General features: G+C 41.9%; 2 long non-coding RNA genes across 3 annotated transcripts in view; one reads left to right on the forward strand and one right to left on the reverse strand.

Annotated features, from left to right (window-relative positions):
* LOC139081419 (uncharacterized) overlaps positions 1-26,417 on the reverse strand; it is a 39,768-nt gene extending 13,351 nt beyond the window's left edge. The window contains exons 1-5 of one of the 2 annotated variants that reach the window (XR_011536508.1): positions 26,215-26,417; positions 19,123-19,238; positions 10,027-10,259; positions 9,527-9,679; positions 2,169-2,402 (exon numbers count right to left, since the gene is read on the reverse strand). This is a non-coding gene — a long non-coding RNA (uncharacterized lncRNA). The remainder of the gene's footprint in view (positions 1-2,168; positions 2,403-9,526; positions 9,680-10,026; positions 10,260-19,122; positions 19,239-26,214) is intronic. The other variant, XR_011536509.1, reaches the window with a different exon arrangement.
* Positions 18,740-25,309, forward strand: LOC139081420 (uncharacterized). The gene is made up of 2 exons (XR_011536510.1): positions 18,740-19,222; positions 22,082-25,309. It is a non-coding gene; the product is annotated as an uncharacterized lncRNA (long non-coding RNA).
* Positions 26,418-26,426: the final 9 nt, after the last annotated feature.

The raw sequence follows: 26,426 nt of genomic DNA on the forward strand, positions 1-26,426 counted from the left end.
TAAAGTGCACAATCCAGTGGGATTTCTTAGGGAGCTTAAGACAACAGAGATTTATTCCTTCACGGTTCTGTGGGTCACAAGTCTGAAATCCAGGTGTTGGCGGCCACACTCCCTCCAAAGGCTCTGGGGAGAATTGGTTCTTTGTCTCTTTCAGCGTCTGGTGGCCACTGGTATTGCTGACTTGCGGCTGCACTGCTCCAGTCTCTGCCTCTGTGGTCACACTGCCTCCTCTTTTGTGTGTCAAATCTCTCCCTGCCTCACTCCTTTTTTCTCCACTTTAAAAAATTGCAGTAAAATACTCATAACATAAAATTAACAATCTGAACCATTTTAAGTGCTCAGTTCGGTGGTATTAAGTACATTCACGCTGTTGTGTAGCCATCACCACCATCCGTCTCCAGAGCTCTTTTCATCTTATAAAACTGAAGCTCTGTACCCATTAAACAATAACTCCCCCTTCCCCTACTTCCACAGCCTGTGGCAACCACTATTCTACTTTCTGTCTCTATGAATTTGGTTATTCTAAGTGCTTCCTATAAGTGGACTCATACAGCATTTGTCTTTTCATGAGTGGCTTATTTCATTTAGCATAATGTCCTCAAGTTTCCTCCACGTGGTAGCACTTGTCAGAATTTATTTCCTTTTTAAGGCTGAATAATATTCCATTATATGAATATACCACATTTTGCTTATCCATTCCTCTGTCGATGGACACTTGGGTTGCTTCCACGTTTTAGCTATTGTGAATAATGCTGCAATGAACATGGGTGTGCAAACATCTCTTTAAGACTCTGCTTTCAATTCTTTATTCTCCCAGGTGCAGCAGAGGGAGCTCTTCTCCACCACTCCTCTTGGTGTCCAGGGGTGCCCTTTAGTTGTAGAGTTTAGGGGTGCTAAGGAAAGCTGTTCGTCTAGTGTGTGTGTGTATGGTTGTCTGGGTTAGAGTGACAGTTGTCACTGGCCAGGCGTTGCTCACTGGGCGGTCAGCTGGTGGGGTGCTTGGGGCAGAGAAGGAAGTTCCCTCTCACAGGAAGACTTGAACAAGGACTAGTTGGGACCTTGGGTGCCGATGGTGTGAAGACTGAAGGGTCAGAGGGCAAGGGCTAAGTTCCACTCCATCTCTCAGGAGCTTGCCAAGGTGCTTTGCACAGTTCCTTCTCTCAGTCCTGTCACCCAGCACCCCGTGGACAATGAATGGCTGAATCTCTGACAATTCCTCCAGTTCTGCTCCCCATTTCCTCCCCACTTCAGACTCCCCTTTCCTTCTCTGTCCTTTCCTGGCGCCCCGCCCCAGGCTCTCTCCCATCACCTTCGTCCCTCCACATCAGAAAGCCTGTTCTAACTGTAGCTTAAACTCATAGTTACAGGAAAACCAGTCGAGTTGGGAAGGCTCATTCTCAGTGATTGCTATATGGGAGAAAATGTCAATACCTCTATTTTGGTATTTGTTTCACACATTTTTAAAATATGGAGGTGAATACCTCTATTTGATGTAAAAGTTTTCAGAATTTATAGCATTAAAAACACTGGAATTATGTACTAAATGTATTTAAAAAAATTATAAACTACAAAACATCAAATTAAACATAGAAATTTCAAATATAAATATTAAACATATATTATTATTCTAACCTAAATTAGTAGATAGAATTAATAAAATATTATTCAAAAACTAAACTAAATACTATATAGAATTAAAGAAAATTTAATTCACTTTGAAAAAATGAAAGGGAAATGATATCTTTGTGGAGGAAGAAGGAATTTTCCTGTACCCTTCTGGATTCTTCTGGCTGATCTAAGAATTAAATTGACATGAGACAGATTAACAGGAGAAAATCAAGTTGAATTGGGTACATAGGGGAGCCCTACATACATGAGAGAGTCAGAGACCCTACATACGTGAGAGGTTCAGAGACAAAAAGGTAAAATGAAGTATATAAGCCACCCTGAGCTAAGGAACGAGATAGGGGCCTGAGGCTTCAGAGGAAAGGAAGGTAATTCACAAGACGATAAGAAGAACAGATGTTCAGTAAACAGAGGTTTGCCCTGACATACAGATAGGTCATAAAAATGTACTTCTGGTCATAACTCTTATTATAGGCAAGGCCCTAATTTAAATTCTTTAAAGGAGAGGTAAAAGTTCCTCAAGTCCGCAGGGTCTTCATTACCTTTAGCTCAAAACGTTCCACATGCCAAAGTGACGCATCCGGGGGAGGCCTGTTCTGAACCCCTTCAGTCCCACTGTTGAAATTTCATGAGAAGTTTCACATTCTACAAGTGGGGTTGGTGGATTGCTCCATCTCACTGAACCAGTCTCTCAGTTTAGGGGGGCGTTTAGTCCAATTAAACACTTGTGTCCAATTTCAGGAGGCAGTGATGCAGGTGGGCTCCCAACATGAGGCCTGTGGTGCAAGCAATGAGGTATTTAATAAGAAGCATTTCTATGGAAACAACAGAAAAACAATGGTTAGTGACTGGAGCAGACTATAATCCCAGTTTCTGCATTCTGAAGGCAGTCAGTTGAGGAGAGTTCTAGATGTCTGGTTCCAAGCATTTTCAGATGAAATGAGGGCAAACAAGAGCAATCTGACAGATTTTCCTAGTTTTCAGTTTGAGTGTCTCTGATGATCTTTCTGAGTGGCCCATGAAGCAACAGGTATGGAGATTGTCCATATGCAAGCCATTGTGATGATTTCTCTGAAATTTATGTCAAGTTGTTGGGCTTCAGTTTTCAGGGATTCAAGAAAAAGAGCAGGGGCCAGCCTGGTGGTGCAGTGGTTAAGTTCGCACGTTCCACTTTGACGACCTGAGGTTTGCTGGTTCGGATCCCGGGTGCAGACCTATGCACAGCTTGTTAAGCCATGCTGTGGCAGGCATCCCACATATAAAGTTGAGGAAGGTGGGCATGGATGTTAGCTCAGGGCCACTCTTCCTCAACAACAACAAAAATTAATTAAACAAAAAGAAAGAAAAAGAAAAAGGGCAGATGTAGTTCTCAATGATTCCAAGTCCAAAGGTGAGAGAAAATTGGATATGTTAGTTTGGAAGGTTGTAGCCAAGACTGGAAGAAGGGAGAAGAATTCAGGATCCAGTCCAGTTAGCAGATTGTAAACAAAACCTTGAAAGACAATGACCAGCATTAGAATCTAATATCCACAAAGATGTTTTTATTGAAACATAATTCTTCTCTCTAAAATCACATCCATTTCGGGGGCTGGCCCCGTGGCCGAGTGGTTAAGTTCGCGCTCTCCGCTGCAGGCGGCCCAGTGTTTCGTTAGTTCGAATCCTGGGCGCGGACATGGCACTGCTCATCAGACCACGCTGAGGCAGCGTCCCACATGCCACAACTAGAAGAACCCACAACGAAGAATACACAACTATGTACCGGGGGGCTTTGGGGAGAAAAAGGAAAAAATAAAATCTTAAAAAAAAAAAAAAAATCACATCCATTTCTATCAAAGATCATCGCAGTGAAATTAATTTGTTTGTAAAATGTCTGGTCTCAAGAAACTTGGTCTATTTTCTTTTTCTATTTTGTTTTTTAGGAAGATTAGCCCTGAGCTAACATCTGCTGCCCATCCTCCTCTTTTTTTTTTTTTTTGCTGAGGAAGACTGGCCCTGAGCTAACATCCATGCCCATCTTCCTCTATTTTCTATGCGGGACTCCTGCCACAGCATGGCTTGCCAAGCAGTGCCATGTCCGCACCTGGGATCTGAACCAGCAAACCCCAGGCCGCCAAAGTGGAACGTGTGCACTTAACTGCTGTGCCACCAAGCTTGCCCCTGTTATTTTCTTAAGTGCAGCAAGAATAGTGATTGATCACATAGGATCATTTAAATCTGCTTTGCTAGAATCTTTCACAAGGAATTTCCAATTGAACTTTTAAAGGCCTCTTGAGGCCAGGAAACCAAGCCAAGGACTTGCCATCAGACTTGCCTGCCATACCTATAGATTTGGGTGAGTTCTTCTCTTCTCGATGTTCCAAGATATCCTGAGGTTCCTGCACCTGCCATGAAGTGACCTTCCTTACTCACCTGGTAAGGCTGCGGGGAACACTATAAGCAAGATACCAAGCCAATACTTCCAAGGTGCTTTATTTGCTCCATACAGTCCACCTTGATTCCTTAAAGCTATCTGGTCATACCTGAGTCCATGCACATTCTCTCTCAAATATGACATTCAAGTCAAAGCCTTGGTAATAGAACCAGTTTGCACTTGTGTCCTGCTACAAGGAGAACAGATTCTGTTGAACTTATCCAAATAATTATATTGCCATGAAAATAAGAATACTCACTAAATTTCTGAATCCTGGAGGAATAAGGTAGGAAGAAAAAGATAAATGTTTCAATTATGTTTACAAACACATAATTTACCAATTGCTGTAGTCATAGTTGGCTTATGAGAAAAAAAATTTTCTTATGTCTGGAAAACAAAGGATTAAAAAATAGTAATCTTTTAGACCAAAAGTCATAAAAATTATAACCATATTTATCAGTTCATTCAGTCCTATGTATTAATTCTTGTTCTTCTTGAATCTAGTTTTCCTTTAGGTCTTTTGACTTTGTGTGATGATTGAGAGTGATAGGAATAGTGCTAACTCCAAGAAGGTGGCAAGGTTTTCACTGAGACTCATATGATTTGCCTAGTGAAGTGGGTCCCTCGATCACTGGAGATTGTGGAAGGTATACCCCAAATGGGAAACACATTTTCTAACAGGCTTCTTTGCCATTGTGAGGCATCAGCTTTGTGGCAAGGGAAGGCTTCAATCCACCTGGAAAACATACATACGATAACAAGAACATATTGATAACCCGTACTAAGTGGCAGGAGAATGAAGTCCAGCTGCAGGTGCTCAAAGGGCCCAGAGCGAGGAGTTCGGAGGCCTCTGGGGGCAGAAACAGTCTTTCCTTTAGTGGGTGAAGGAATGTAAAAGCCAAAAAATGGGGCTTTCCGGGGAACTGGGAAGAATCAAGCAGCCGTGTTTGGTTTCCTACAGCCCCAACTATTTGTTTAATCGACAACTACTGTTTACTCATCTTAATTTTTGTTATTCAAGAACGTACTGTTGCTATGTTACAAAGACATCAGGAAGGCCAAAGTCTGGCAGTGAAGCTCAATTTTTTTTTTTTTGGTGAGAGGAAACAGAATGGACTTCATCCACATGTGTCATAACCATTACAGATTCTGTCCTTACTGCCTTTGCATGAACTTCAGCTAAGGCACTTTCCTGTTATTCAGTGTAACCCTCAGTTTTGATGACAGACAAGATTTTACACATTACATATTAGATTTCCAGGAATTTCACATAATTTCTGAAACTCCTATAACATATACAGATACAAAATAAAGAAGGCTTAATGTTATTTCTTATTTAACAATGGTTCTCATGTAATTTAACATATCAAATAAACCTAATTAGCTTAATATTTCCCTTTTTTTTATAAGGAGAGAGAACAAATCTTTTATTTATTTATTTTTTTTAGGGAAAGATTTTCCCTGACCTAACATCTGTTGCCAACCTCCCTTTCCTTTTTTTTCCTCCCCAAAGCCCCAGTTACATGATTGTATATCCTAACCATAAATCCTTCTAGTTCTTCTGTGTGAGCCACCATTGTAGTATGGCACAGACAGACGGGTGGTGTGGTTCCAAGACTTGGAAATGATCCTGGACTGCCAAAGTGGTGATGGCACTGAATTTAACCACTGGGCCATCAGGGCTGGCTCAAGAACAAATCTTTTGAGATGTTTCAAGGATCCTCTGACAAATCCTGAAGTTACCTAGAGGTTAAAAAAGACTTCATTTAGAACTTGATTTTGGGAAGTTTGTCAAAAATATCAAAGAGGTTTTAAAAAACTTGCCTAGGGGCTGGCCCCGTGGCCAAGTGGTTAAGTTCGCGTGCTCCGCTGCAGGTGGCCCAGTGTTTCGTTAGTTCGAATCCTGGGCGCGGACATGGCACTGCTCATCAGACCACGCTGAGGCAGCGTCCCACATGCCACAACTAGAAGAACCCACAACGAAGAATACACAACTATGTACCGGGGGGCTTTGGGGAGAAAAAGGAAAAAAATAAAATCTTTAAAAAAAAACTTGCCTAAATTAGGATCAGAGATCATTATGAAACAATATTTAGTTATCTATTTAACCAAAGTGACAAAAAGATTTCAAAGATGAATATAGAGGGTTACATAGCTGCAAAACTTCAGCTCCTTTAGTAGAAAAGTTTCAGCTTTTAACACAAAGCACCGGAGACAGTTCTGATAAAACACAAAAAGGTAAGGAAAAACCTTTCATGATCTCTTATCAGGGCCAGACCAATATCCCAAAAATACTTTGTTCTTTTAGGAGATGAAAAGAAAATTAAGTTCCAGTTTTATATAAATACATTATTGATAGTATTTTTTTAAATTCTTAAAATAACAATTTAATTTTAGCTAACTTGACCACATGTAAAATTTTTTTCTTCTTTTTACTAAAAACATACATTTTATACTAAGATATTTCCCTTGTTGTTTTAGTAGTTTTAATTACATATGCTAATTAGAATCTTTTTAACCCTCACAAACCTTAATTTTCAGTGAAAACTAAGAAGTTAGCACTTGTGAACTATCTGCCATACCAGCATTCTTTAGATAGGCAAATTTGTAAATTAATTTCATAATCTCTAGGACACATGCTTCTTTATAGTACAATCTTTCAATAAAGCACAAGACATGTTTACTAAGACTTAAATTCACCTTTTAGTTTCTCTGTTGTAAGAGGTTAAAAGTATGTAAACTTAGATGTGTTTAGCAGTTAATGTTTCAGTATTTTATCTTATTTGTAAATGATCTAGACATTCAATTAATTCTCATCATTTAACTTAGTAAAACTCTAAGGTTTCAAGTTACCAAAAAATATTTTGAAAGCTATTTTTAAGTATATATACCATAAGACACAATCATCGATAAAAGATTAACCGAAAACCCTTTTTATTTTACTAACATCTATTTAGTTCACTTGTTCCCAATAATTATGTTTAGATTACCTACAAAAACGTCATGAGACATTAGACAAAGTCAGCCATCAAATTTCTTCTTTGCTGCCAAATTTTGTAACAGAGGTAACATGAATTTGTTTGGCTTTTAGTAAACCTAGATAGAACAAAAGTTTTACATTTAATGCTGATAACTCTAATGACATGCCTATTTTAATTAAAAAGACAAACTTAAATTAGCTTTAATACCAAATATTTTCCTAGATCATGTGATCCTGAAATTTATCTGGGTTAATTTCTACTATATTTTTGAGAGTATACTCAATTTATATAGCCCTTGTTTGTTTTTCAGCCAATTAAATAGAACTCTCTTATAAATTAAATTTGATAGTACCATCTGGAGGTAGAAAAATACCATGCGTTTACAACATACATATAGATAGACACACATACATAGAGACCTCATAGCTATTGTTTTAAAATTACCGCCACAAATCAAGTCAGTAATACAAAGCTCACTTTTTATGAAAGAGCAGTTGGATTCAAATTGTGTTTCTGGCAGATGGGATAAATTAAGGTACCAGCTTAGATGACTAAAGCTTTTTCTACTAAAATTCGTGGAGGAGACAATTAAGATGCTAGATTTTGGGCAAGGGTGCTTCTATAGCTGTTTGCCTCTTTTTTCTTTTTTTTCCCTTCAGTTTTAGGAATTGGGGAGAGGTTATAAGCCTTTTGAGATAAGTAGTGGAGGTTTTTGGGACTGGTGAGAGGGAATGGTTGGAATCTGCATTGCCTCTAGAGCTGCATTTCCAGTTTTGCAAAGATTTGTAAGATAAGGACAGTTACTCTCAATTCCTTAGAAGCTGGTTGTAACTTAAATGACACCATAGTTTGATCTACCTGTCTAACTACATCATCCACAACTTGCTTCTTTTCCTCTGGGTACATAGTTTTATTTTAACTTAGGGAAGAAGGCCTACAAAAAAATTCCTTTTGGGCTCTGAATATCAGCTCCCAATCTGGCTAATTTTTGACCATAGAGCTACTGAAAAACTCCTTCTAAATATCTTGCCAGTTTTCAGTCTAGATAAACAGTAAATATTTCTGGCAGTATTAAACAACTCCATGGACTCAAGTGACATATTCAAAGGTTACTACCTTCCTAAGATTCGGAGTCACGTCCAAAGACAGCCAAAAGAAAGAACCGCCAGCCAGCATGTCCCAGGTATGTGGAAGGCCAAGCCAAGCCCTTAGGACACAAAACCAGACAAGCAAGAAGGCAACAGCTATCCTTGGGAGAGAAAGGGTCAATAATCAATGGGTCTGGGTTTGGAAAGGAAGAGACAATGTGCAATTTTATTTTCCTCTCTTAATGGGGCACTACAGAATGGCCATTGATATTTCTAATTCTTTTCTACGTTTGGTAGGATCTTCTGAAAGTGAAAGTAAAAAGGCTTTATAATCCAAAGATCTGTTGTTGTCCCAGGGACAAGAATTCCATGGGTAAGTCTAGGATATGTCCACAAAAGATATTGCACAAATGGGCCTGAAGCTATCAGAGCCTGATGATAGCGCCCAGTAACGTGAGCCCTACTGCCTGTTCCAGGTGCTTCTGCTGAATTCATTTTCTGGCTCTCAGCATTTACATGAGTAACCTGTATACTCTTAGGGATTAGGCTGGTGTGGACTCTGTAATCTCATGTGAAAAAGGAAGTTAAAACTGTCAGATGGGGCCAGATTTTAAGAAGGGGGTTTTACGTTAGATTTTTGTTTTAAGTCTAATTTTCTGTTCTCTCATCTTGTTAGGGAGTCTTAATGGCTAGTCATTATGCAAATATGAGAGCTCTCTAAAAGTTATTTTTCCAATTTAGAAGTTTTTCCAATTCAAAGGATCCACCATCTGGCCATTGATGAGTAGGATCGTGATAGTGACTCAAACCAATAAGCCCTGTTATGTCTTAACCATGGCCCCAAAGGAGAGTGCAAAGGATGCAGTCCTCCTAAGTTCCAAAAGGTTTACTCCCAAAGATAGTCTTAAGAAAGAAGGACCTCTTGTGACAAAGCCCCTTGAGAGCTGGCACAGCTGGACAAAGAGACTCAGAACCCCAATCTATTCTACTAGCCATCAGATATGCCCCGGTAAATACACCTTCTGGATTGGTGGAGCCTGGAGAGAATTTTCTCATTGCTTAAAATACCAAGCTTTCAGGACATATAACAAGATGGAAGGAAAAACCTCACATGGTGAGTTGGCTTAAACAGGGAAATCTTTCCAAAAGGCAGAAGCCATGAACTCTCTGCCGATGGAATTTCCTTCTTAAGACAAACGACACAATAGACAGAAAAACAATGACTGTCTCTGGGAGGAAATGGATCAAGAGTACTTTACCAAATTCACCAGAGTTGCTAAAGTTCAAGAAACTAGTTTCACAAATATTTTCTCCTGCTAATATAAATTTAGAAAGAGAAAAAAAGACTCTTATCACTCTCGCTTCCAATAGACCCTGCAGCAGACAGAGATCTGGGAGTCTGATAGGACAAGAACTCTTACCTTATGCCATCACTTGTCAGATGTCTCAGGATCTGTCAGCTGCAGCAGCTTTGGAGGGAGTGGAATCCAGCCAGGGAAGTTTATCCTGCCGACTATACCAGCTGTATGGGATGATGAAGTTTTCCTGTACTCTTCTGGGTCCTTATGGCTGGTCTAAGAATTAAATTGGCATGAGACAGATTAATAGGAGAAAATCAAGTTTAATTGGGTACATACAAGAACACCACATACACGAAAGACTCAGAGACAGTAAGATAAAATGAGACATATATGCCATCTTGAGCTAAGGAGTGGGATAGGGGCCTGAGGCTTCAGAGGAAAGGAAGGTAATTCACAAGATGATAAGAAGAACAGATGTTCAGTAAACAGTGGTTTGCCCTGACATATGCATAGGTCATAAAAATGTACTTCTGGTCCTAACTCTCATATGGGCAAGGTCCCCAATTTAAATTCTTTAAAGGAGAGGTAAAAGTTTCTTGAGTCTGAAGGGTCTTGATTACCTTAACTAAAAATAGTTCACATGCCAAAGTGACACATCCCGGGGAGGCCTGTTCTGAACCCCTTCAGTCCCACTGTTGAAATTTCATGAGAAGTTTCACATTCCAGACGTTGGGTTGGTTGATTGCTCCATCTCACTAAACCAGTCTCTCAGTTTAGGGAGTCGTTTAGTCCAATGAAACACTTGTGTCCAATTTCAGGAGGCAGTGATACAGGTGGGCTCCCAACATGAGGCCTGTGGTGCAAGCAATGAGGTATTTAATAAGAAGCATTTCTATGGAAACAAAAGAAAAACAATGGTTAGTGATTGGAGCAGATATAATCCCAGTTTCTGCATTCTGAAGGCAGTTAGTTGAGGAGAGTTCTAGATGTCTGGCTCCAAGCATTTTCAGATGAAATGAGGGTAGGCAGGAGAAATCTGACAGATTTTCCTAGTTTTCAGTTTGAGTGTCTCTGATGGTCTTTCTGAGTGGTCAATGGAGCAACAGGAATAAAGATTATCCATGTATAAGCCATTGTGGTTATTTCTCACCTAGAAAGACAATGAAGAGCACTAGAATCTAATATCCACAAAGATGTTTCTATTGAAACATAATTCTTCTGTTTAAAATCACCTCTATTTCAGGCAACCTAGAAGTAAAACTCTCGCTATTTGCAGACGACATGATCTTATATATAGAAAACCCCAAAGAATCCATAGGAAAACTATTAGAAACAATCAACAGCTACAGCAAAGTTGCAGGGTATAAAATCAACATACATAAATCAATAGCATTTCTATACGCTAACAATGAACTAACAGAAAAAGAACTCAAGAACTCAATCCCATTCACAATTGCAACAAAAAGAATAAAATACCTTGGGATAAATTTAACCGAGGAAGTGAAAGATCTATACAACGAAAACTACAAGACTTTCTTGAAAGAAACTGATGATGACATAAAGAGATGGAAAGACATTCCATGCACATGGACTGGAAGAATAAGCATAGTTAAAATGTCCATACTACCTAAAGCAGTCTACAGATTCAATGTTATCCCAATCAGAATCCCAATGACATTCTTTACAGAAATTGAACAAAGAATCCTAAAATTCATAGGGGGCAACAAAAGACTCTGAATGGCTAAAGCAATCCTGAGAAAGAAGAACAAAGCCGGAGGCATCACAATCCCTGACTTCAAAGCACACTTCAAAGCTACAGTAATCAAAATAGCATGGTACTGGTACAAAAACAGGCACACAGATCAATGGAACAGAATTGAAAGTCCAGAAATAAAACCACACATCTATGCACAGCTAATCTTCGACAAAGGAGCTGAGGGCCTATAATGGAGAAAAGAAAGTCTCTTTAACCAATGGTGCTGGGAAAACTGGACAGCCACATATAAAAGATTGAAAATTCACCATTCACAAAAATAAACTCAAAATGGATCAAAGACCTAAAGATTAGGCCTGAAACAGTAAATCTTCTAGAAGAGAATATAGGCAGTACACTCTTTAACATCAGTTTCAAAAGAATCTTTTCGGACACCATAACCCCTCAGATGAGGGAAACAATAGAAAGAATAAACAAATGGGACTTCATCAGATTAAAGAGCTTCTTCAAGGCAAGGGAAAACAGGATTGAAACAAAGAAACAGCCCACTAATTGGGAAAAAAATTTACAAGTTATTTATCTGACAAAGGGTTAATCTCCATAATATATAAAGAACTCACACAGCTCAACAACAAAAAATCAAACAACCTGATCAAAAAATGGGCAGGGGACATGAACAGACATTTCTCCAAAGGAGATATATGGATGGCCAATAGACACATGAAAAGATGCTCATCATCACTAATCATCAGGGAAATGCAAATCAAAAGTACACTAAGATATCACCTACACCAGTTAGAATGGCAAAAAGATCCAAAACCAAGAGTGACAAATGTTGGAGAGGCTGTGGAGAAAAAGGAACCCTCATACACTGTTGGTGGGAATGCAAACTGATGCAGCCACTATGCAAAACGGTATGGAGATTTCTCAAAAAGTTAAAAATAGAAATACGTTATGACCCAGCCATCCCACTACTGGGTATCTATCTAAGAACCTGAAATCAGCAATTCCAAAAGTCCCATGCACCCCTATGTTCATCACAGCATTATTCACAATAGCCAAGACATGGAACCAACCTAAGTGCCCAGCAACTGATGATTGGCTAAAGAAGATATGGTATATATATACAATGAAATACTACTCAGCCATAAAAAAGGACAAAGTCGTCCCATTCACAACAACATGGATGGACCTTGAGGGTATTATGTTGAGTGAAATAAGCCAGAGAGAGAAAGACGAACTCTGTATGACTCCACTCATAGGTGGTAGTTAACATATAGACAAAGAGAATTGATTGGTGGTTACCAGGGGAAAGGGGGGGTGGGGCGAGGGCACAAAGCATGAAGTGGTGTACCTACAACATGACTAACAATAATGTACAACTGTAATTTCACAAGGTTGTTAACTATCATAATCTTAATAAAAAAATCACCCCTATTTCTATCAAAGATCATCATAGTAAAGCTAATTTGTTTGTAAAATAAGTCTAGTCTCAAGAAACTTGGTCTGTTGTTTTCATAAGTGCAGCAAGAATAGTGATTGATCATATAGGCTCTTTAAATCTGCTTTGCTAGAATCTTTCATAAGGAATCTCCACACTGAACTTTTTTTCGTGTGTGAGGAAGATTGGCCCTGAGCTAACATCTGCTGTCAATCTTCCTCTTTTTGCTTGAGGAAGATTGTCACTGAGCTAACATCTGTGACAATCTTCCACTATTTTTTGTATGTAGGATGCCACCACAGCATGGCTTGATGAGCAGTGTGTAGGTCCTTGCCCAGGAACTGAAACCATGAACCCTGGGCTGCTGAAGTGGAGCATGCAAATTTAACCACTATAGCATTGGGCTGGACCCTAGATTGAAGTTTTAAAGGCCTCTTGAGGCCAGGAAACCAAGCCAAGGACTTGCCATCAGACTCACCTGCAATATCTACGGATTTGGGTGAACTCCTCTTTTCTCGAGGACATCCTGAAGTACCTGCACCTGTCAGGAGTGACCTTCCTTACTCATCTGGTAAGGCTGCTTGGAACCCTACAAGCAAGATATCAGGCCACTATTTCCAAGGAAATTGCCCAGAGATAATAAGAATTATTCTTGCAGCAGGGACTTTGTTCATTGGCATTTTCTTTCTCCTTTTTTGCAGATTGTGGAGGTGTAGAAGAATGCTTTCTGAGAGAGTAAACCTTAGTTTGATTTGAAATTTTAATGTAACCTATAATTCTTAAGTACATCTCAATATATAAATTATTAAGACTTCAGATTTTAATAAATATTGAGGGGCCAGCCCAGTGGCGCAGCAGTTAAGTGCTCATGTTCTGCTTTGGCAGCCCAGGGTTCGCTGGTTCGGATCCTGGGTGCGGATATGGCACCGCTTGGCAAGCCATGCTGTGGTAGGCATCCCACATTTAAAGTAGAGGAAGATGGGCACAGATGTTAGGTCAGGGCCAGTCTTCCTGCGCAAAAAGAGGAGGATTGGCAGCAGATGTTAGCTCAGGGCTAATCTTCCTAAAAAAAAATATATTGAAGTAATGTTGCTATACTAACAAAACCCCTAATATGTTGGTACCTAAAACTTACACAACATACCAGAATACTGAAATATAGAAAACAGGCATTGTAATTTCTTATTCTTTAAAAAAGGCAAGCAAACAATAGGATTTCCAACCAAGCAAGAAATCCTTGAGCCTGCTCTAGTCTCTGAGGGGAGGGAAGATGAATGATGTTCTCAGTCTTCCCTGGAGAAACTGCCTCCAGGAATGGGTCAAAACTGTTTATAATGCAGCCCCCCAAAAGAGAGAAGTGTTTCTCTTTTCTTACCACTCTTCCTACAAGTGCATAATTACCATCTTAATGACAACACATGACTCCTTCCTGCTGATGTTTAACTTCTGCCAAAGTCCTTCAATTTAGGACATTTAGATTGTTTCTAGGTGTCTTTCCCTCCTCTCGGTTACAGATTATCTGTGGTAAATATATTCATAAATATAGTTTCTTTAGCTTGGGAGCTATTCTTAAAAGTATGAATTATTACCAGATCAAAGTCAGTTCTGTGGCTTATGTCCAGCTCTGGCTTATTATTTTGTGTTCTGAAAAGTGTCCTTGTTCATAGCTCAGAGCCATGGTGTTAGTTTAGGAACACACAAACTTATGATCCAAAATTTTATCAGAAAATTATTGTGTTGGTAAGTAAAAACTTCTCCAAGAAACTGGAAAGAGCCTTAAAAAAAATTTGCTGCTTGTGTGCATGTATGCAGCTGCATGTATATGTATGTGTGTGTGAGAGAGGGTGTGTGTTTCCCCATCCCTTGCCCCAAATTTGGGAAAAAAATATGCCCTCTTTTTTCTCTGTCCTTTCATTGAGGTCAGGGCATTGGGTTGGGAATGATGGAGTCTACAGGATCAGGCTGTGCCAGGGCCTGGAACCTGGATGGCTTCCCTTTCTACCACGTGCCTGGGAGGATCTGACCAGCCTTGTGACCATCCAATCATCAGTCCTTTGGCTCCCCCTGCTGACCATTCAGTCCCCACTCACCATGGTCTCGTCTATGGGAGTGGCCTGAAAGGTCTGGGGTAGTCGTGTGGCCATTGCCTGGGAGAACATGGTGGCCAGGTGTTTGGACAACAGCTGACTGGAGCAGAAGCCAGATCCCTTTGCTCCTCTTTAGGATCAAGTCACACAGTCTTAGTGAGGAACAGCCCCACAGTGTAAGGAAAAAGTTGAGTTAGATTTCTTGGTCCCAGTTCATCTTCCCATTGCTGTCAAATTTGTCTATCTGGCAAATAAAGCAGGTTCCATAGCTTAAAATCCTCTACTGGCTTCTGCTGTAGACTGCATGCAGTTCTCCCCAAAGTTCATACTGGGGCCTTTGGGAGGGGATCAGGTTTGGATGAGGTCATGGGAGTGGAGCGCTCATGGTGGGATTTTACCCTTATAAGGACACCCTCTGCTGGCAGAAAGAAGGAGTGCTGCCCACATGCCAGACACTTGCCCTGGTCTCCTGAGCTTGCCAAGTCCATCTCATGATTTGTTCATGCACATTTCTTCGTTTATCTGGCAAACCCACCCCAAGTTCAAATGTCACTTCCTTTGTGACATCTCAGGTCCCAGGCACAGGTAAGAGCTCCATGCTCTTATCTCCTGCAGCACCCTCCACACTCCTCTATACTAATCCTAATTACATGGCAGCGCAACAATCTGTTTACAAGCCTGCCCCCTCCACTTCCCCTTTCTTCCATTCCCTCTCCTGATCCTGACAGTGAGCTACTTAGAATGAGGTGATGCGGAGTCGGTGAGCCGAGGAGTCGAAAGAATGATTTCTTGGACTCTCAAGATCTGGCAGTAGTGCTCTTTTATTTAGAGAATAGTGTGGAATAGCATGGGGACAGGACCCACGGGCAGGCAGAGCTCCTGCTGCTGCCCCGAGTTGAGGGTTAGGGCTAATTTTATAAGGCATGGGTATGTGAGTCATTTCTTTCCAAGATAAAGGAAAGAACACGAAAAAAAAGTTAAAATGGTACCAGTGCAGGTGGGGTCTGGTCATTGGGTGATCCCATGACTTTTAGACAAGAATCAAATCGGATTAAGTAAAGGTTAGAAAGGTTAGAAGCCACCACCCTAAATCAGTTACATGAGATTGCCAAACAGCAACCAACTTAAGTTCTTGCCTCTGGCATTAAGAGTTTCTAGAGATAAGGCCATCCCCCTTCTTCCTGGCACAGAGAGGGAGGCATCTTTACAGATAGAGGTTTCCCTTAGAAATGTAAATCTTTCCCAACAAAGGGACAAGCAAGCAAATTCCACTCCTTGGAGCCTGCTTCTCATCTGTAGTTTTAAAAGTAACCAGCCTAAAAGTCCTCATCATAAACCGTTTTAAAATTAAGCAGCCTAAAAATCCTCATCAGAGGGACCATGTCATCCTTATCTTTATTTAGCACATGGCCTGCCACATAATAGGCATTCAATAAATCTTTGTTGAATGCATGAACACACTTCCACATTATGGAGGGTTGTGGGATAAAGGGCTGGAGGGTGGGGTATCCGTGGAAGGGGTTTTATGTAGGACTGTAACCAACACAAATCCTGGAGTTGGAGGACAAGCCGAGGGTATCTATGAGTCACCGTCTCAGAATACAGTGAAGGCTCAGTCTTGCTGCCAAGAGGCTGGTGGGGAGACAGCTCTGGGCAGGTTCAGACCTGGAATTGCACTCTAATGTAAGCTCTAGCAGGGCACGAGGAAATCTGGATGCTATGTTTGCTGCTGTGTCTCATACTCAGCACCATGTTTGGTGTGAAGTAGCTGCTTGCTAATCACAATGAGCTGGTGGAATGCACTGGACTTGATGGAGTGCACTGGACTTGATGGAGTGTGCTGGACTTAATGGAGTAAGCTGGACTTGATGGAGTGCACTGGACTTGATGGAGTACGCTGAACTTGATGGAGTAGCTGGACTTGATGGAGTGCACTGGACTTGATGGCGTGTGCTGGAATTGATGGAGTGCACTGGACTTGATGGAGTACGCTGAACTTGATGGAGTATGCTGGACTTGATGGAGTGCACTGGACTTGATGGCGTGTGCTGGACTTGATGGAGTGCACTGGACTTGATGGAGTACGCTGAACTTGATGGAGTACGCTGGACTTGATGGCGTGCGCTGGACTTGATGGAGTGCACTGGACTTGATGGAGTACGCTGAACTTGATGGAGTACGCTGGACTTGATGGAGTATGCTGAACTTGATGGAGTACGCTGGACTTGATGGAGTGTGCTGGACTTGATGGAGTGCACTGGACTTGATGGCGTGCGCTGGACTTGATGGAGTGCACTGGACTTGATGGTGTGCGCTGGACTTGATGGAGTACGCTGGACTTGATGGAGTACGCTGGACTTGATGGCGTGCACTGGACTTGATGGATGCAAATGTAAACAAAGTTCTGTTCTCTCCAAATGTTCTCCTATAAACCTGCTTCTGGCCATCATTCTTCTCTATCCCTGGATGAAATCTTACAGGTTCCATCGTCTTTCTGGTCACTCAGGTCTCAGTTTTCGGGTAGTGGGAGTCCAGTCCATGCTCAGTCTCTTGTCCCAGTCAAAGCTCCTCAGCTGCCTGGCTGGGGCCTGCCTCAGGCCTGGGGAAGCCTGTGGTGGGTGGGGACGTGGGGCAACCTCTGCCCTGTTCCCACCCTGTCCTTTCGCTCTTCTTCCCTGCTCACTGTGTCTCCTCTGGCCCATTTAGAGGGGCAAACAGAGGAGAGACAAGGTGTCATGGAGGTCTCACTTACTAGTTTGTTTATAATCTGGCCTTGGAGTCCTCACTGGGTGGTGGGTGTTCAAATGCCCACTCATTCGGGGTGTGGGGTAACTTTCATGGGTCCCTCAGAGCTCACCCTGCCTCCTTCAGTTAACCACTTACAACATCTCATCTCCTCACCCCTGCTCTGACTGCCAGCAGAAGTTTCCACACAGACTCTTTGTTGGGGTCACTCTGTCCTGGAGGCAGGCTGTCTTTTGTGGGGGTCCAGTTGTGGCTGTGGGACCCACACAATTTTCCTGCCATTGCAGACAGTGCAACCTCACCCCTTTGCAGACATCTCTCCTCATCTGCTGTTGGGGCAGCTGGCCTCTTGCCTTTAGAATTTAGGTGTAAGTATGGAACCATTTCCTGCATCCCCCAGGTCCTGGGACACAGCCCAAGCTGTCTGAGTGGTTCTCACTTGCGTGAAGGTGAGCGTCTCTTTAGAATGTGTGAAAACCTGACATTCTTCATCCTCAGCTTTGGAGCCACAGTGACAAAGGAGACAGTGAAAAGGTTCTCTTTTTAGGGGCCGGCCCCGTGGCCAAGTGATTAAGTTTGCTCACTCCGCTTTCGTGGCCCAGGGTTTCACCAATTTGGATCCTGGGTGGACATAGCACTGCTCATCAAGCCATGCTGAGGCGGTGTCCCATATAGCACAACCAGAAGGACCTACAGCTACAATATACAACTATGTACCAGAGGGCTTTGGGGAGAAGAAGAAGAAAAAAAAAAGGAAAGAAGAAGACTGGCAACAGATGTTAGCTCAGGTGCCAATCTTTTGGAAAAAAAAATTCTCTTTTAGCATCCTGTTATGTTGGGGTTTGTGGGATGAATAAACAAATGGTTGGATTTAGAATACTGAGCAAACAGGCCCGAGGGTGTGGTCTGCAACCAGGAGGCTTCTTGGGTGAGCAATGAGGCCACGTGGCCAGATGGTTGGGCAGGAGAGCAGCAAGGGAGGCTGGCTCTGGACCCCCAGGGCAGACCTGGGCTTGAGGCCTGGCTCTCTTATTTCCTGGTGGTGTGTTTTTGGGAAACTTATGTACTTTCTCTCAATTGCCTCATCTCTAAAATAGGGATAATTACAGAACTCACCACACAGGGTTAGGATTAATGGGGTGATGAGGCTGGTGCTCGCCTGCAGGAGACCCTGCACTCTGGCAGTATCATCCTCATTGCTATTCTTGTTCCTCAGAGGTGAGGGGAGCTGTGCCAGCAGGGTGGGCGTGGAGTTGGGGCTCGGGCTTCTTGGCTTGGCTGGAAGCCTCAGGAGGAGCGTGGGTTGGGGGTGGAGACATGGGGTGAGGAATTCAGCGCAGAGGGGAAGCCACTTTCTGGCCCCTGGCTGAGCGGCTGTTGGAGGAGAAAGCCACAACTAAGCACTATCCAGTCCCCACTGGGGGGTGCTCCCACCGTGTCCGTGAGGACACATGCTCCACCTGACTGGGGGGAACCTGCACTGTTAGCCTTCTCACTTGCGTGTGAGAGGGGACCAACTTGGCCCTGGGCCTGGCCTCTGGAGAGTGGCCCTGGCGGGCGGGCGAGAGGATTCCCAGTCTGGGTTCTTCCCTCCCCACTCCCTCGCTGCAGGGCCAGCCCCTCCCCTCTGGCCAACCTGCCATGGGAACCCAGGCCTTGGCCCCAGCAGCTGACTCATGTGACCTCTGGGTTCTCCGGCAAAAAATTCCGCAGCCTCCCCAGCCCTGACCTTAGAAATGGAAACTCTTCTTCATGGAGCTGGTGAAGGAAGTTAGCTGCACAAAGCTCGTGAGTCAAACGGGACCAGATGACTGGTGCAAAGGAGCTCGGTAAGTTCAGAGTGCCCTGTGAAGGATCATGGAAGCCAGTCAGTCCTTGAGGTCATTGCTGCATTCATTTTCATCCACACAGGTCTGACCACCTTCTTTTCCCCTTCTGATGACCTTGTCCGTCATTCCTTGGGGAACTTTCCTTCCCGTTTCCACTTCGTTCTGGTGGTACTCCCAATTATACTGCCTCAGTCCTACTTGCCCCATTGTGGGCACGTGACCACAGTCCTGGCTGATCTGATAGCCCATGGGCCCTGACCAGCCTGCTGTGCTCCTGGCCCTGTAACAGAAGAGGCATCTGATAAATGGTGGTCAGCTGGCCATCCTGACCTGGTTGCAATGTGGCTCTGCATACGTGAGTGATATAGCAAGACAGGGCTTGTAGCAGAGAAGAAATTGTACTTGGAACATGGAGGTCAGATCCAGGTGATGTGGTTTTAAAGCTGGGTACCTGAAGGTTATTGCAAATATTCAATAAGATTAACTTTTGACATTGTTATGAAAAGAAGTTAATCTTGTCAATTTGCTGTTTTCTTGTTTAACCTGATGGGTGACTCAAGGATCACAAGGATTTATGAACTTGTCTTAGAGAAGAAAAAGAATTCCTTCGAGGAAGTTATGATCATCAGATAATCAGCCCCCAGCTGCCATTGACCCTAGAAGTCAGATTGCCCAGGGCCTTATCAAGAATGAAAGAAACTGTGGATTACCCCTTTGTTTTTTGAAAATCTTCCTGCCAAGCCCCTTAGCTCTATAAAACCCTCTGCTTTCTTCTCTTGTTAAGGCGGATTTGAGAGAACCTATCCTCTGCCTTCTCGTTTTGGCCACTTTGAATAAACCTTTCTCCGTCTCTAAGCACCATGTCTCAGTGAGTGGCTTACTGTGCATGGCACACTAACTCAAGATTAAGAGGGGTGGATCCACGTGATGGATGCTAGAGCTCTAGAGAAAGTTTGGGATTTGTTGTCATTGTTAATTTAGCTTTTTTCATATCCACCTGTACCTGCATCACCTACCGGGCCTTCTATGAGTGATATCCTGCAATCCAGTGAACTCTTAGCAGCTACTATTATTGTTACCATAATAATGCTATGGACTACTTCCAGTCTCCTCTTCCTTCTCTCTTATGCTTTCTTCCTGCCCTATGGTTCTTCGGGAGTTGCAGTCTCTTATGAGATATTGAAAGTTTGGAAAGAGCAGGGAGGAGCTCAGGACCCCAGCTGCCTCAGATAGATAGAGAGAAAGCTAGGCTTGCAAATGCACATAAAATAAAGTGAACCCTGCAGGAGACTTGTCTGGTTGATGATAACCCTGTGTAACCAGGAGCATCCCTCCCTGCCCACGTGGAGGGGGTACCCCTTCTAAGCACCACCACCGACTAGGTGTCCAGGCTCCTACAAGCCATGAGCTGGTACCAATTATATTCTCTTCTTGAAATAAATTACTTGAAGAAATATTGCTCTTGAAATCAAAATTAAGAACTTGAGAATGGTGACTTAGAATTCTTGACAGTAAACCAATAAAACCACTTAAATAATACGGTTAGGTTGAAATTATCAAAATATAACAATAAAATATACTGTAAGTTTAAAAAATAGTTATTTTAAGAAAACTGCAATGTAAACACAACAATTTATTAGCAACAATTGGATTTTAAATCACAAATCATATTAACAAATATCAGTAAGTAGTAAGTGGGTTGGGAAAAAATAAAAGTGTGTTGATTTTCTTATTTCACATGAGGAGAATGAAAAGATGTAGTTTTATTTTCCATTTTCAAGATTAGGATAACATTTGAAAAAAAGTTTTTGAAAATCTTTAAAGTACTTGCAGGAACAGTGGAGAGTGAAATACATGTTTTCCAAATAACTGGAGGGAATATGATGAAATAAAACATAATCTATAAAATGAAAATGGAAAACAAAGGAAAGAGCAAGGAAGTATAAAAAGAAAAGAATTAAGAAAGCAGAAACAAGGAAAGCACATTAATTACGCCCTGTTAACTTATATACTGTTAGATTATATACTGTTACATATTAATGATACAAAATTATATGTACAATGTGATCATAATTTTGCATAATAATGATATTACTCTAAATATATGTAATAGCATTTCTCACATTGCTTTCTGTAAAGCACTACTTTTGTGAGATGTTAATAATTATTGAGAAAAAGAGCTCTGTGGCAAATAAGTTTGGGGAAACTTAAGTGAAACCATATCAGACAGGATTTATTTTTGCAAATATTCTCAGAGCCTTATGGGATATGGGTAGTGGATATTTTTTCATTTTGGATGTCTAGCTCCTGGACTCCCATCCTAGATGTGGAGAATATCTCATCTCATGAAGCAGAACCCATCTCCTATTGCAGAAGCTGAGAATTCCAGTTACTTGCTGTCTCTCTTCCCTGGCAGCTGCACCGATTAGACAGATGCCCCTGCCTGGGAGTTTGGGTCTGCACCAGTTACTCCAAGAATCAAGGGTGGTGGAGAACCCTTCCTGGCAATGGGCAGCAGCTTTTGCCAGTACCCAAGCCAGTACCCAAGTGCCATCCAGTGCTCAGGGTGACCACGCAGAGTCCTCACCAGACTGCTTCGGTGGCATGATTTTGGCCGTGTTTCTGTTTGTGTAACTTTTGTTTATTCTTCCCCATTTTCTAAGCCCTCATTTTCTAGTCTTCCTGGTGAGTCTATGAGCTATCTAACACCATTTAAATAAAATCTTTTCCTGCTCAAATCAGTTTTAGGCACATTCTGCTGCTTGCATTTCTGAATATTGACTGATACAGTGTACTGTAAATTTCTAAGAGGGAGAAACTTTCCAAAGTTATTTGTCTGCACTTTTTTTTCCTTTTCAGAGAACTTATTAATCTCCTGTGAAATTAATATGCTGTGGAACATAAACTGGAAACTTATGGCCAGAAAAAGGCCTGGAAGAAAACACAGTAAATGAATCATAATGGATATCTGGTTCCAAATACTAATGGGTTGAGGACTTGTGTTTGTGCTTCTCTCCAGAGATCCCATTAAAAAGTGGATAGATATGCAATGGAAACTATAAGACATTATTGAAAGAAATAGGTGATGACGTAAAGCGATGGGAAGAGATTCCATGCACATGGATCAGAAGAATAAACATAGTTAAAATGTCCTATTACCCAAAGCAATTTACAGATTCAATGCAATCCCAATCAGAATCCCAATGACATTCTTCACGGAAATAGAACAAAGAATTCTAAAACCACAGGGGCCAACCAAAGGCCCTGAATTGCTAAAGCAATCTTGAGAAAAAAGAATAAAGCTAGAGGCTTCACAATCCCTGACTTCAAAATGTAGTACAAAACAGCATGGTACTGGCACAAAAACAGGCACACAGATCAATGGAACAGAACTGAAAGAGCAGAAATAAAACCACACATCTACGGACAGCTAATCTTTGACAAAGGTGCCAAGAACACACAATGGAGAAAAGATAGTCTCTTTAATAAAGGGTGTTGGGAAATCTGGATAACCACTTGCAAAAGAATGAAAGTAGACTATTATCTCATGCTATACACAAAAATAAACTCAAAATGGATCAAAGACTTAAAGATAAGTCCTGAAACCATAAAACTTCTGGGAGAAAATATAGGTAGTACACTCTATGACACTGAACTTAAAAAGTTCTTTTTGAATACCTTGTCTTCTCAGACAAGGGAAACAAAGGAAAAAATAAACAAGTGGGACTTCATCAGACTAAAGAGCTTCTGCAAGGCAAAAGAAACCAGGATCAAAACAAAAAGACAACCTACCAACTGAGAGAAAATATTTGCAAATCATAGATCCAATAAGGGGTTAATCTCCATAATATATAAAGAACTCACACAACTGAACAACAAAAAAACAAACAGCCTGATCAAAAAATGGATGGAGGATGTGAACAGACGTTTTTCCAAAGAAGATATACAGATGGCCAATAGGCACATGAAAAGATGTTCAACATCACTAATCATCAGGGAAATGCAAATCGAAACTGCCTTACACCTGTTAAAATGACTATAATCACTAAGTCTAAAAATAGCAAATGTTGGAGAGGGTGTGGAGAAAAGGGGACCCTCATACTCTGCTGGTAGGAATACAAACTGGTGCAGCCACTATGGAAAACAGTATGCAGATTCCTCAAAAAACTAAAAGTAGAACTACCATATGACCCAGCTATCCCACTACTGGGTATCTATCCAAACAACTTGAAATCAACAATCCAAAGAGACCTGTGTACCCCTATGTTCATTGTAGCACTATTCACAATAGCCAAGACATGCAAGCAACCCAAGTGCTCATTGACCAACTGATGATTGGATAAAGAAGATGTGATCTATATATCAATGGAATACTGATCAGTCATAAAATAAGACAAAATCATCCCATTTGCAACAACATGGATGGAGCATGAGGGTATTATGTTAAGTGAAAGAAGCCAGACTGAGAAAGATAAACACCATATGACTTCACTCATATGTGGAAGATAAACAAACACACATGGACAAAGAGAACAGTTCAGTGGTTACCAGGGGACGGGGGGGTGGGGTGGGGGGTGGGGAGACACGGGGTGAAGGGGAGTACTTATATGGGGATGGACAAGAAATAATGTAGAACTGAAACTTCACAATGATGTAAACTATTACGAACTCAATTAAAAAAAAGAAAAAAAGAGGATAGAAACCCATGGCAGCAAAGATAATGTGAGAGGGATCAGACAGTGAGTAAGAGATTTAAACACTTATAGAAGATGGAAAAATTGAAGGAGGTGTGTTGGTAGATGAAGCAGAGAGGAGGAAGCCTCAGACAACATGACACTGGGAAAGGACTGGAGTGAGGGCGGGACCTGATGGACATTTTGGTACCCCAAGGAGATGGGGATGAGTTGGCACTGGAGGATGGGGATGAGAAGGGGGTTTGGCAATGCTAGGGTTAACTGAAAGTCTGCCTAGACAGGGAGGCCAGTCACACCCCTCTCCTCTCTCTTTTACCTGGCAGCAGAGCAATAGCTGCCTGGGCCCAGCTCTTCTCGAAAGAAAAGGAACAAACCCTCTGGAACTTCTTTCTTGGCATCCCAGAATAAAGCCTTCCTAGTTCTGGCAAAAACAGCCGGTTCGCTGTCAATTCACTCAAGAGCAGCTTGCCAAATACACATAAACGGTACTTCTAAGAAACCTTCCTACGCAGGGAAGAAACCAGCTGGGAAAACAGATATATGTTCACACTAGCAAGGAAAGTCTGCATCAACCATAAGAGCTACTTAGAATAATTAAATTAATCTTTCATTCCTAAGGATATAAAATTGCCAGAAGTGAAGAATACTGGCAGTATGAAAGAGAAAGGATAAAATAACTAGCAGAATAATCAAAGGTCCTAGAAGAAGATGGAGAGAAAATGTAGGAGCCAGAAGAAAACTGCATCCTCAAAAGAGATTCAATAAGCGGATTTCCAGAAAAATGACTTTAGTGGAAAAAATTTCATGTAATAGAATTAGAAGCGAGAAGACATTAACAATATACAGTAAAAAGCATAGGTTCCTTTTCTTAAGAAGAGAAAAAAAACCCAAACAAACCCAAAGCAATTAGACTCTAGACGAAACAGAAAAGAAGAGTCATGGTCTAGAAGCCAGCCTGGTGGCGTAGTGGCTGAGTTCGAGGGCTCCGCTTTGGTGGCCCAGAGTTAGCCGGTTCGGATCCCGGGCATGGACATGTGCACTGCTTATCAAGCCATGCTGTAGCACGCAGCCCACATATAAAATAGAGGAAGATGGACACAGATGTTAGCTCAGGGTCAATCTTCCTCAAAAAAGAAGAGTCATGGTCTAGAACAAAGCAGACTAAAATGTGGCATGATTTTGAGCAATTGACAGAGGAAAAGAAAAAAAGAATTTACTTGACTTTGATGGTAGGTCTCTCCTGTAGGAGACCAGGAGCGTGACCCTGGACCATTAAATAAAGCAGTGTCATCTTAGCAATGTCTGGCTACAGAGTAAACAATAATTATGTTGCCATAATAATGCAAACCCTGTTTTTTTGTTTCCAGTTATTTATAATAAACCTATAAACAAAGCCTGAAGAGTTAATTGTGATTCCAGAACCGGATGTTAGTGTTTTACAAGGTGTAACTGAGAGCCGGTGGGAGGAGGAGGGTTGGGAGGCAGTCAGAGCAAAGGGCGGGTGTGCACATCCTCATCTAACAGAGTAGGGAGGGGAGAGGCCCTGGCTGAGACGAAACCACGCGAGGTTTAGGTTTCTTATGAGAAGTTACACAGGCAGTCAAGAGAAGAGCTAAAATAATAATATAGCTATCAACACTCGGAGGAAGATAGGCAGAGGAGTTGGGAAATAGTTCAAGGCGAGTGACATCTTTGTCTTTCACGGTCGGCATTCAGCAGATAATGTCTCAAGTCAACACACAAAGTAATAGGAACATAAGCCACAGTGTTCGAATGATGGTGGTAAACAGACTGAGTGCAGAACAAGAGCAAGAGAAGTCGTTAAAATGACTGCATTTGAGGAGAGGGGCTGCAGGCAGGGCAGGTGACGCCTATTTTCTATTATAAGCTTCTCTGAACTATTGAACTTTCAAAAAGCTGGGTGCCTGTATTAGTTCGATGAAAATATAAGAAATAAAGGAAGAAGCACTATACAATAAAGAAGTAACAATCATTTGTAACACGAATGGTTCTTATTTTCTATTTTATGTGCTTTTGCATAGTCCAGATTTTCTGTAATGAAGATGGGTGACTTTTATAATTAATAAAAGAAAAGAAGACAGAAAAAAGAAAAATTAAAAATGATAATTTTCTGACTGCAAACTCTGGGAGGGCAAGAATCCCGTCTGCTGACTTTGTCTCTCCAGTGCCCAGGGCAGCCCGGCCCCCAGCGGGTGCGAAGTGAGTTGAATGCGGGACAGACCCTGGGAGGGAGGTGTTTGCGAGAGAAGGGAGGCAGCGATGGGCCTCAACTCTGACCTGAATTGGCTGGAGATTGCGGTTCTTCCCTCCTGACCTCTGAGAACTTAACCCCCTCAAACTGCTCTGAGGTCTCTGGATCCTCCAAGCTGGATTTGGGGTGTTGGCTCTTGCTGAGGACCCTCAAAGATCCCTAGTATCTGTGTCTGCCATGGCCTGTGTGGCTGGCCCACGGTGTTGTCGGGGGAGCCCAGGGGGATATAGGAGAGTGA

The sequence above is a fragment of the Equus przewalskii genome, unplaced genomic scaffold (genome assembly GCF_037783145.1).
Source record: "Equus przewalskii isolate Varuska unplaced genomic scaffold, EquPr2 ChrUn-10, whole genome shotgun sequence".
In the NCBI taxonomy this organism is placed as follows: domain Eukaryota; kingdom Metazoa; phylum Chordata; class Mammalia; order Perissodactyla; family Equidae; genus Equus; species Equus przewalskii.